The sequence below is a fragment of the Hylobates moloch genome, unplaced genomic scaffold (genome assembly GCF_009828535.3).
Source record: "Hylobates moloch isolate HMO894 unplaced genomic scaffold, HMol_V3 SCAFFOLD_14, whole genome shotgun sequence".
Lineage (NCBI taxonomy): Eukaryota > Metazoa > Chordata > Mammalia > Primates > Hylobatidae > Hylobates > Hylobates moloch.
The window spans coordinates 100,870,823-100,882,898 of NW_026652289.1; the positions used below are offsets into that span (position 1 = coordinate 100,870,823).

Consider the following 12,076-nt stretch of genomic DNA (forward strand, 5'->3'; position numbering starts at 1 on the left):
AGGAGCCAGCACTTCTAACAGTTGTTGTCACCGCCAGCCTGTAAGGCTCACCTGCATTGTATACCCCAAATAGAAGAGAAACGTAATTCTGAGATAAAAAGGCTGAAGGTGAAGTGAGGGAAAACCAAGGCATCGTATCTTATAAAATAAATACACAGTATCTGGCACCCAGTGTTATTCCAATGAATAAAATGAACTTTTTCTAAGACTTGATTTCCTCATCTGTAAAGGATGGATGATAACACCACCTTTTGCAAAGAAGTATTTGTTCTGATGATGGATATGGTAACTGTGAACTACTTTATAATCTCTAAAACACTACAATAAAAGAAATCAAAGAATAGAAAGACATCTCTTGTATATAACTTCTCAAATGAACAGACACTACAATGTAGCGTCACCTAAGTAGTGCCAATTTTCTTATTTACCTTTTTCTATTCAATAAAGTTGTCAGATCTATATTTTTTCTCATGGAATGTAAGAAACCTATTTCCATGCTACATTTTGGTTATGAGGGCCTTTCTGGCAGCAGTCAGCAATCCTGTATAGTTGAGAGTCAGATAATCTTAAACCTTGAATAGGAAAAGCAGAGCAAGTAAAAAAACAAAGCAAGAGATACAACAGAGATTAGGATTATATCTAAAAACCCCAGACCTCTCTCAAGCCCCTCCAGGCTTAGCTTCTTAGATTTGCCAAAGGTAACCCACAAAATAAGGAACGCACAGAAGTAAAGCCTACAAGCAAGGGGCAAATTAGTTCATAGACTGATCATCTTTGCTTTGGTTACTAGCCCTAGTCAAAATGCATATCAACTGAAAGGCATTCAGTTAATAATGTTAAAAAAAAATCCCAGCCGGGCACGGTGGCTCATGCTTGTAATCCCAGCACTTTGGGAGGCCGAGGCGGGTGGATCACGAGGTCAGGAGATCGAGACCATGGTGAAACCCCGTCTCTACTAAAAATACAAAAAATTAGCCAGGCGTGGTGGCGGGCGCCTGTAGTTGCAGCTACCCGGAGAGGCTGAGGCAGGAGAATGGCGTGAATCTGGGAGGCAGAGCTTGCAGTGAGCTGAGATTGAGCCACTGCACTCCAGCCTGGGTGAAAAAGCGAGACTCCATCTCAAAAAAAAAAAAAAAAAAAAAAAAAAATTCCCAAACCTGATCAAAAAAAGATGTGTAGTTGACTAACCTTTAAGGATGGAATCTTTGCCTGGGAGTCCACAAACCCCAAACCTGAGAAATTTTTTTCAATATGTATTGATTTACTTAAAGATGATAATAATGAAAGCATTACATATAAATATATTTTTACAAAAAAAGTGTATTTCTCTCAAAACAAAAAATTTAGAGAAGAGTGGTATTGTTTTACATTTTTGCTACATTTTTGCATACCTCATTAATATGTCTTAATGAAGACAGCTGGATTCTCTTACGACCTTCTGCATTCAACCTGTTGCACTACACTCTTCTGTTGAAGAAAATACAGCTTCACAGGAAAAGTATGTGGTAAAGGGAGGACCTAGTAGAATCCTTCAAAGTGTCTCAAGACCAAGACCACATTTAGAGAACTACTGTACTAGATAAACACAAGTCAAAGCCCTTTTTAAAAAAGAAAGCTAAATTACTATACTAGCTGGTCAAAAATTTGTAAGTTACATACCAATCCAAAAAGTAAAGCAATAATTTTAAACTGTTGGGGAATATTCGGGAGATTAAAAAAAAACTAAGAAAAAGTATTTATCGAACATTAATTATGTGTAAGGTATTGTGTTTACAAACACAAAGAAGCAAAGCATACATCATCCCAAAAATTACTTTGTCTTCATCCTGTTATACAAAACCAGAAAAACAGGAATGTTTGCAATGAAAATGACTGAAATGGAATACTTGTTTGGTGTAATCCATTTAACCAAAAAGCCTAAATACAACACCTGATGTGCCAGGGTTCCAATTAATAATTTTTTATTATGAAAGGTCTCTGAAGGTAAAGCTTGGAAGAAAGGTTTAAAAAAAAAAAAACTGGTAACAACAAAAAAAACTTTAGAACAGAAACCTCAAGGAACAACTTTCCAGGTACTGCCTGTATTCATTAGAGATGTATTAAAGTACAACAGGCTAAAAAAAATCTATTATGGAAGTAGAAGAGGCACGTAGGTTTAATCTGTGTATTGGAGAGGGGTGGAACTCTAACTGTCCAAATTAACCATTAAAGTCCAGTATACTATCAGAGTCCAAAGGAAACTATTTTCGTTTTTTACTTTCTTTCTTGAGCAGTTCTTTTTAGAAAGACTGACATTTTATCATTCACATTGTTTCCCAGAGATCTTTAAACAAAGGGAAAATTTACTTACTACTTTAAAATAGATTAAAACTCATTATATCTTATAATTATTATGTGGGTCTATAACAGAATCCTTTTATCAATCTAAAATACATTATGGGATGTTAGTGGCTTTATTTTTCCTACATCTTGAAATATTTTGCTAACTCCATCACTCTAGGTATTATTTCACCATTGTTCATCAATTAATCCCAACTATGCTAAAAAAATAAGAAGATAGGACTGCCTAAAAGAATAATACAACAGTGAAATAAATCATGACTAATGCATTAGCCTTAATTTTTCTCATTTATTTTCCAGTTTTCTTATAGTTTTGCAAAAATATTGCATCAACTTTCAAAGACGTATGGAAAACTGAAGACATTTTTGTAGTCTGTGTCAGGGAGGCAAAACAATTCCTCTATCACCTTTGGTTCAGTATCTCAAGTCCTGTGAATTAAACTATGAAAAGACAGATTCACAAGAGAAGAAGTATACAATTTTTATTAATATTTACATGCACAGGAGTTCACAGAAAAGAAGTGAAACTCAAACAAGTGGTTAGATGTGGAGGCTTTTATACTATTTTAACCCCCCCAAAAAAGGGAACTTGGAATTTCAGGGACAATAAACCATGGGAAAGTGACTAGAAAAAATGGGAGAACTAATGGAAAATAACAGTTATTTTAGTAAAATTTGTTTATACAAACTCATCTCTGCCTTGACTCTCCATCTCAAGGGAAAAGAGTTGCTCTTCCCTCCCTGTTATAAGAAGGAAATTGGCTGGGCGTGGTGGCTCATGCCTGTAATCCCAGCACTTTGGGAGGCCGAGGTGGGTGGGTCACCTGAGGTCAGGAGTTCGAGACCAGCCTAGTTGGAGACCAGCCTGGCCAACATGGCAAAACCCCGTCTCTACTAAAAATACAAAATTAGCCAGGCATGGTGGCGCACGCCTGTAGTTCCAGCTACTCGGGAGGCTGAGGCAGGAGAATCACTTGAACCCAGGAAGTGGAGGTTGTAGTGAGCCGAGATCACGCCATTGCACTCTAGCCTAGACAACAAGAGCAAGACACCGTCTCAAAAAAAAAAAAAAGAAAAGAAAAAAGAAAAAAGAAATTAATGCCCTGCTACTACTAGGCAAATAAGGGGAGGGCACAGAACTCTTCCAGGATCTACTGACTCTCAATTGCCTTCAACTCAAAATAATCCTCATGCTTAAGTGGCATATTCTGATCCCCTTCATCTGTTTTTAGTTTTCACCGAAAACAGTTAAGAACTCAGACTTTACTTTCTGCCCAAAATGGAAGAGAAGAAAATTAACAGAGGAAGACATTTCACAACTATTAGATGAACCAGAAGATTAACACAAAGATAGACAGCAGCACTTTAGACTCCTAATGATGGGAGTGAAAATGACTTTATAAGGGAAATCTCAGACTGAGTCCTCGGATGAGTTACTTTAGATAAATTCCCTGAAACTTAATCAATGAGAGAACAACGTATTTCTAAAAACAAAAAGGAAATACGGCATTCTTATCCAGCGGGAAGAACTTCATCACACAGTATTTTTACATTAAGAATATGGACCATGCTGTTCTGCTCAAAGAAAACGTGACAGTCTTTCATCCCTTACAAGTGCGTGCTAAAATTTTACTTAATACATTTTTTTTTTAAGAGACAGGGTCTCCCTCTGTCACCCAGGCTGGAGTGCAGTGACACAATCGCAGCTCACTGCAACCCAGACCTCAAGTGATCCTCCCACCTCAGCCTCCCAAGTAACTGGGACCACAGACACACGCCACTACACCCAGCTAATTTTTTATCTTTTTTAGAGACAAGTTCTTCTTAAGTTGCCCAGGCTGGTCTCAAACTCCTAGGCTCAAGCAATCCTGCCTTGGCCTCCCAAAGTGCTGGGATTATAGGCATAAGCCACCACACCTGGCCTTGATACAACGCTTAAGTGCACAAGTATTGAATGCAGGTGTATGCAAAGGTGACTGGAAGGAAACAGAAAATACAGACATTTTAAAAAATTCATTGGATCATTCTAATTAGTTGTTTATAAATCTGAAACTGAAAATATCTTGCAATTGTGGAGCAAAGAAGATGGCTGTCCTGTGTTCAACAAAATTATGAACCATCAAAGGTTTCAAAAATTCTTCCAGTATTGCATTTTGATGATGTACATGCAAAAAGACAACCCAGAAGGAATGACAAGCAAGAACCTTTTAGGGAAGCATTTGAAATTTAGAATCAGTATTTATAAGACAAATAGTTCCAGGGTCATATATGAAAGTTGCTAAGTACAGACAGTCTCCAACTTAAGATGGTTCAACTTACAACAATTTTTCAACTTTATAATGGTGTGAAAGTGCATTTATTACTTCAAGTACACATACAACCATTCTGTTTTTCACTTTCAGTACAGTACTCAACAAATTACATGAGATATTCAACTTTATCATTAAAAAATAAGATTTGAGTTAGATGGTGTTGCCCAACTGTAGACTAATGTAAATGTTCTGTGCATATTTGAGGTAGGCTAAGCCAAGCTATGATGTTCAGTATGTTAGGTGTATTAAATGCATTTTCAACTCATGATACTTTCAACTAATGATGGGTTTATCAAGGATGTAACCTATCGTAATTCAAGGAGAATCTATAGTTAATTCCATTCAGATGATGTTGCCCATTTCGGGTAGAAATACCTTCAAAAGGTGAAAAATGTGAAATGAAAATCTGAGCAACAGGTAACAATGAAATATGATAAGCTTGGACAATGTAGATCTACACAGAGATTTGGAAAAGACATGAAAGTAGAATCAAGATTGATATATACGAGATGACAGAAAAATTTCAAAATTCTGTCAGACATGTAACTTGTGACAAATTTTTTACAAATTTAGACTTGGCTGAATATTATACAGCATCAAACTCTCCTTAGTTGGCACTGTTAGGAAGAACAGCATTGAACTTCTGTGAATTTTCACAAATAGAAAAGCAAAAGAAGTCAACTGCACAAAATCTGGATTTCGAATATACTTCACGATTCTTATTGTCCTAAGGAAAACTATACCTACTCTTCTCAGTTCAATGCATTCTCAACCATCAATGAATTTTAAAATCCTTGTATAAATTAATCTGAAGTGATCTGTATTACAAAAAGACTACAGGAGTGATACACTGAAAAAGTGGGTCAGAAACAACACTTGGAAGAGAATGACTTGAAGATGGCTTATGACTGATTTAGTTCAGAGTATACTTTCACTGTATGGGAAAAGCTTCAGTTACAAAACTGTAAGTTACCAAGAAGAAATTCCTCATGCAACTAGGAAAATAACTTGCAGAAAATAGGAAGGGAATATTGTCTTACCCTCTAACCACAATCATTTCTGCACAGATCTGAAAATGGGAAGAAAGGAAGATGTTCTTTGTATAGATACAAAAATTCAAAAAGAAAAAAATGTGTGTTATAATGAGAATGTTTACACAAAGCGTTCAAATGTGATGAATATTTGTTGTAGGGGTGTTATGTAATTAAATGCATGAAATAGATTTTTTGTTTTTTATTTTTCTAAGTATATACAAAGATATCTGCTATATTTAAATTCTTATTAAAAGCTCCAATAAGTTGTTTTACATTATGCTTTATTTTTACTCCTATAAATTATACATAATAACTTAAAATGCAAAAAAATAACAGTCCCTTTTGACCTAGACGATAGTGATAATTGTATACTTTTCCTCATATACTGAGGGTTAAGAGAATCCTTAAAATTGCTTTGGAGAAATGAATCAAAATTTTAAACATACAATTTTTGATACAAGGCACTGAGTAAATCAAGTCATTATTTAAATCACTATTTTAAGCAATCTGAAAATTCAAACAGTTTTTAATTCCTTTCTAAAGCAAGAAAAAACTATTCAGGATTTATATATTTAATTAGTGAATATGTCGTAAGTATTCTTCATCTTCCAAAACTTGCTTTTGGAATAACAAAATATGTTGTCAATAGAAATATCCAATTTCCTATCACCTAAAACTACAGTTGACTTTTCATTTGTGAAAACTGCTATTTCAGTGAGCCAATGCTGATTAATAAAACACTGGAATGAAAAAGGACTGGATTAGTAGCCCAACTGGACAGATGTTCTAGTTGAAGCACTTGCAATCCTCCAACATCAAACTACTTCAGAACTTCCTATTTACCACAGCTTACTACGGCTAAAATGGTCCTAAGCAAACTTTCAAAGGCAAAGTCTTTCTGACATCTACTTTCTGCCTCTTCTCTCCTAGTCTCCCTAGGCTCTGACGCCAACACACAGAAGCATTCCAAGTTCCTTTAAGTAGATGGGTTAGTATTTCCTCCAGAATTGTCTCCACTTCTCCTTCCTAACTTCCAAAGCCATACCTAAACAACTGCTCCCAACTGTGTTTATCAGATTACAGCAGGTACATTCCTACCAACTACTAATGCCAAAATATCACACCACAAATGACTTGCTAATTGCAGAAAGAAATGCTTACAATGGAAAGATAGCTTGTCACCACCTTATCTAAAGACATCAAATTTAGGATTATTAATAAGACAAGCCTACTTTATGTGCCTTTGGATGCTGTATGCAATGAAGTATACTGCATGGCTTACGAAGTATTCCTGTCAAAAAAAATATTACACCTGAATATATTCAAGTCTTTAGACCCAATTCCAAGTGTAGAGAAAACAGAGAGGATGGGGGAACAAATTTAAACACTATGAGGAGGAACTATCACTAAAACATGGAATATGGGTTATTCTTTAAGACTACAGACCTGGTCTCTTCAAAAGTCAATGTGACCCAGTGCCGTGGCTCACATCTGTAATCCCAGCACTTTGGGAGGCCGAGGCAGGTGGATCACTTGAACCCAGGAGTTTGAGACCAGCCTAGATAACACTGCAAAACCCCATCTCTACAAAAAATACAAAAATTAGCTGAGTGTGGTGGCGTGCTCCTGATTCCCAGCTACTCAGGAGGCTGAGGTGGGAGGATGGCTTGAGCCCAGGAAGGAGGTCAAGGATGCAGTGAGCCAAGACTGCTCCACAGCACTCCATCCTGGGACACAGAGCAAGTACCTATCTCAAAAAAAAAAAAAAGACTGAAAAGGAATTTTGAAGAAATGGGGGGAAATGTGAATACATACTACACATGTTAGATTTTAAGGAATATTCCTCACTTTCTTAAGTGTGATTGCGGTATTGTTACACAGAAAACTGGCCTTGATCTCTCACAAAATACGTACTGACACACATACAGCATTTAGGGCTGAACTGTCATATCCGTAACGCACTTTGAAATGTTCAGAAAACAGAATGTGAGATAAGTGGAAAAATGCAAATATGGCAAAAAGGTAGCGTTAAAACTAGGTGGTAGGTATGGTGTTCAAATCGGCTATTTAACTTTCCAATATTTTCGAAAAAAATAACAAGTTGCAAAGTTAAGAAATTAACTAGAAAATAAAAACATAAACGCCAGGCTAGATGGTGCACACCTGTAGTCCCAGCTATGGAGGCTGAGGTGAGAGGTCAGCTTGAGCCCAGGAGTCTGAGACCAGCCTGGGCAACAGAACACCCGCATTTCAAAAGTAAAATATAAAAATATCAACGAAAGGGCAATTGAGTAATATTTCTTAAAATCTTTAGGTGAGCCTCCTTGCCTATTCTCATCTACCTCGTTCCCACAAAAATGGTATATACTAGCGTTGAGCACCGGAGAAAGAGTCAGAAGACCTAAGGTTCTATTAATATAATTGGCCTTGGCTCTTCCTAGTTAGTGACCTCATTAAAGTCCTCTCCCTGAGGCTCTGTTTCCTCGCCTGCAAAATGATTCCAGCAACCCAGACCACTTCAAAAGGGGCTAAGAGATACAAATCAGGGGTTACCAATGAAAGACACAAAAGCAAGACACAATTACAACGGTATTTGTAGTGATGTTAAAACATCAGAGGCACGCAGCCCTAACAATGGTATAAGCAAACCAGTGCCTTCCCTGGTTAAGTTTCTGCGGGGAGACAGCTGGAGTTGGCACAGTAGTCCCCCAAAGCAGGACACCTTACAGATGCTAAGAGACAGCTTTTGTGCTTTAAAACTCTCCTTCTAGCGTTCCATTTTATGTTTCATGGCACTAAAAAAGACAAATTCTGTCCAAACCTGAAAACAATAAAGCCAAATATTTAAGATGACAGATTTTTTTTTTTTTTAAACAAATCTTCGCAAACAAAGGCCTTTGGCCAAAGGTCTCCCGTGCTTGCAGAAGCGGGTTCACCTTGACGTTTTTCCTCTCCAGCAGATTTCTCCTTAAAAGCGTTAAAACTTGAGATAAGTTGGGGGAACTCCTTCCATCGCTGGAGCAGGCTAAACCTCAGAGTGAGATCATTCTTTCCGTCTAAGTGAACCTTGCAAAGCTCAGAAAATTCTGTCTCCAACTCCACGTTTCTCCTCAGGGCCCTTCTTCTGTAGACAGTAACGGGAATTCTATGGCAGAGCAGGGGAGGCCTCTTTGACAAAAATGAGGGTGCAAACGTGGAACGACCGGTCATCTGGGGAAAATGAGGGGCCCTGTGCCTGCAAATTGCGAATCCCCTTTGGTCTCCTTTCCTACGACTGAAGAGACACGGGGGTGGGCTGTGGTGTGAAGAGCATGGGTCTCGGCCAAACATCGGCACAAAATGTACCAAAGGGAGTTGCCTCCAGAGAGTAAAGCCAACACCAGGCTGGAGACAAACAGGCGCACAGGCCTGGGAGGGGAGGTGGCGGAGGAGCAGAAGGCGGCGGCCTGCGCGGCCCAGGCCTGCAGCAGCCGAGGCGGCCGCCGCGTCGCGCGGGGATCCCTCCTCCCCCGCCTGGGCCGACGCAAGATGGCGGTCCGGCCGCCGCCGCGCAGCCGGTCTCCTCCCCCGCGCTCTGGGCGCTCCCGACGACCCGCGCCGGCCTCAGGACCCCCAGTCCAGCGCCCCCGGAGTGAGGCGGCGCAGGCCGCGCGGGAGGGCCTCTGCCTGCTGCAGCGCAGGGCGGGCGGGGGCGGGGGGCGCTTACCGTGAGCGGAGCGGATCGGCCTGACTGGAGCCCTGAGGAGGAGGAGAAAGAGGAGGAGGAAAAGGAGGAGCACGAAAAACTACACTGCGGCGACGGCGGCGGCTCCCATTGCGGAGCTGGCAGCCGAGCCGTGGAAAGGGGGGGCTCTCGTGCAGCCAGCGCGCTGCCTCATGGGTAGGCTCCGGGTCAGCCTCCCCGTGTCCGAGCTCCCTGTCTTCTCGCCGACGCGGGAGGCGGGCGCCGGCATGTGCGCCGCGTCGCGGGCCCTCGAAGACCCAAGCGCCCCGCCACGCGCCGGTCGGGGGCGAGGGCCGGGCCCTGCCCCCATGTGGGTGCGGGCTGTTGGCTGGTGGGGCCGGGCGGCAGCCCGAAGATGCGGAGTGCTCGGAATTTGCAGGCGAGGAGCCGTGCGTTCCGGACCCTCCGCGTGTGTAACGACCCCCAATTCGTTGGCTTGGAAAGTGAAAAGGTCACGGGATAGAGCCGCCGTTGGAAAGAAGCGCTGGGCCTGCGGGTCGAAGACTAAACCGGAAGAGAAAAAGGAATCGTCCGTTTCTTTAAATAACGAGCTGATTTTACCAAGTCTGTTTTAAATGTGTGGTGTTGCTTGCGTCCCCTGTCGAAGTCAAATACCAAGAGACGAATCTGTACATTTAGCGTTTTATTTGGGACACAGGAATTGCAAGTTCAGGTTATTTACACATACAGGGTGGTCTTCAGTATGTCAGAAGAACAAAGAGGAGTTAGGGGGTTTTATTTAAAAAAAAAAAGTTACCATTTTTCTAGAAAGTTCGTTGACATTTAGTAACGTTTTGGGCAGCTGGTTAGTTCTGATTGGTGAGGGAAGGGGGTTGGTAAAGCTTGCCCTACAGCTGCAGCAGGTTCTTTCAGAAGCTGAAACCTGAAGATAAAACCTGTTTCAGGTTACAGCAGGCAGTTTCAGCAGCCAGGCTTGCTGAGAATTCCATTTTTAGAGCAATGTTATGTGCCTTGAGGGCTTCCCCCACCACTGGCTTCTCCACTCTTTTAGTTGGCTGTGACAAGAGTGACCCAATTCGAATGATTAACTTTCACACTCTAATTCCTAACTCTGCCGTCTGGATATTAACCTATAATAGCATTTTTAAAAGTTTGAATTTACAAGAACACTTGCCAAGATACTGCTTGTGTAAATACTTGCTAAAGGTTGTATTCTGATCTGTAAGTAAAGTTTCCTAAACTGATTGTCTTCTCAAGAGCAATGGCATTACTGGTGCAGCTTGTGAGTGACCAAGACTTGAAATCTTGCCTGGTGGGATCCTTAACAGACGCCCTGTTCAATCACTGAATCCTGCTAATTCATCTTCCTATTTGACTTCAGTTTCTTCTCTCTCATCCGGCTTTCCCCAGTTTTTCTCAAGTGTTTATCATTACTCTTGTCTCCATATTGATTACTGCCCCCAAATTAATCTTCCCCAAAGACCACCTGGATCACTCCTACAGATCTGGTGTACTTGGAGGTAGCCATGACCTATCCTACTCCCAAATGGGCCTGGGATCATCTACCCAGCTTTCCCTTTCCTGCTGGCCCTGAAAATAAACTTTACAGGAAAAGACAGAAAATAGTCAAAACAGCAAACATGGAAAGTTTAAAAATTCCAAAATCTTGGAATATTCTTAAGACATCGTTTTTCAAATGTCCCTAAAGGTTAGCAAAGCATGCTACAGTGTCAGGCGAAATTACAACAAATTTAAAGATCTCAGTTGGCTTTATTGCAATTTTAGATTCAGGCACCACTTCATTCCATAAAACAGAATAGGTGTTCCCATGAATGGAGCAGATGTGGTTGGCTTTATAGACAGAAAATTGGCTGAAGAAAGAAGAAACAACAAAAAACAAGTTGGTCATTTCAAAGTTACTTTCCTTGTAAGGTGGGGCAGTGAGACAGAATAATAGAAAGAAAACTGATTGGTTAATACCAGGTTACTCCAGATTACTATTGTAAGAACAACAGCAGCCAGGTGTGGTGGTATGTACCTGTAGTCCCAGCTACTGAGGAGGCTGAGGCAAGAGGATTCCTTCAGTCCAGGAGTTCAAGGCTGCAATGAGCCATGATCCTACCACTGCAGTCCAGCCTGAGCAACAGATCAAGACCTTGTTTCAAAAACAACTTAAAACAGGGAACTTCATTGTCACGGGGATTGAAGGTTTAAACTGGCCTGTTTGGGAAATTAGGCTGTTATCTCTCTCCTGATTTCTCGGAAGGCCACATAACAACTCAGTTTCAGTTTTGTGAGCATGGGTAACTCCATGTTGATTTTTAGTCTAGTCTGTTGGGGCTTAGTGCAGGAGTTTGGTCCAAAATAATGGCAGCCTCGTAAAAAGGAATGAAATAATCGCAGTCGCAGCAACCTCGATGGAATTGGAGGCCATTGTTCTAAGTGAAGTAACTCAGGAATGGAAAACCAAACATTGTGTGTTCTCATAAGTGGGAACTATGTTGTAAGGATGCAAAGACATAGTGATGATACAGTGGACTTTGGGGACTCGGGGGAGAACATGGGAGGGGAGTGAGGAATAAAAGACTATGCATTGGGTAGAGTGTATACTGCTCGGGTGATGGGTGCGCCATAATCTCAGAAATCACCACTAAAGAACATATTCATGTAACCAGACACCACCTGTTCCCCAAAAACCTATGAAA

General features: G+C 40.7%; 2 protein-coding genes across 5 annotated transcripts in view; both read right to left on the reverse strand.

The window, feature by feature from the left end:
- Positions 1-12,076, reverse strand: part of MNS1 (meiosis specific nuclear structural 1) — a 433,362-nt gene that overhangs the window by 273,286 nt on the left and 148,000 nt on the right. The window lies entirely within an intron of this gene.
- ZNF280D (zinc finger protein 280D) overlaps positions 1-12,076 on the reverse strand; it is a 177,042-nt gene that overhangs the window by 92,992 nt on the left and 71,974 nt on the right. Inside the window, exon 1 of one of the 4 annotated variants that reach the window (XM_058427948.1) lies at positions 9,393-9,600. The exons of 1 other annotated variant lie outside the window; for it this stretch is intronic. The gene's annotated coding sequence lies outside the window, so the exon portion shown is untranslated. Of the gene's footprint in view, positions 1-9,392; positions 9,601-12,076 lie in introns of those variants that run through there. 2 more of the 4 variants (XM_032174646.2, XM_032174645.2) reach the window with 2 other exon arrangements.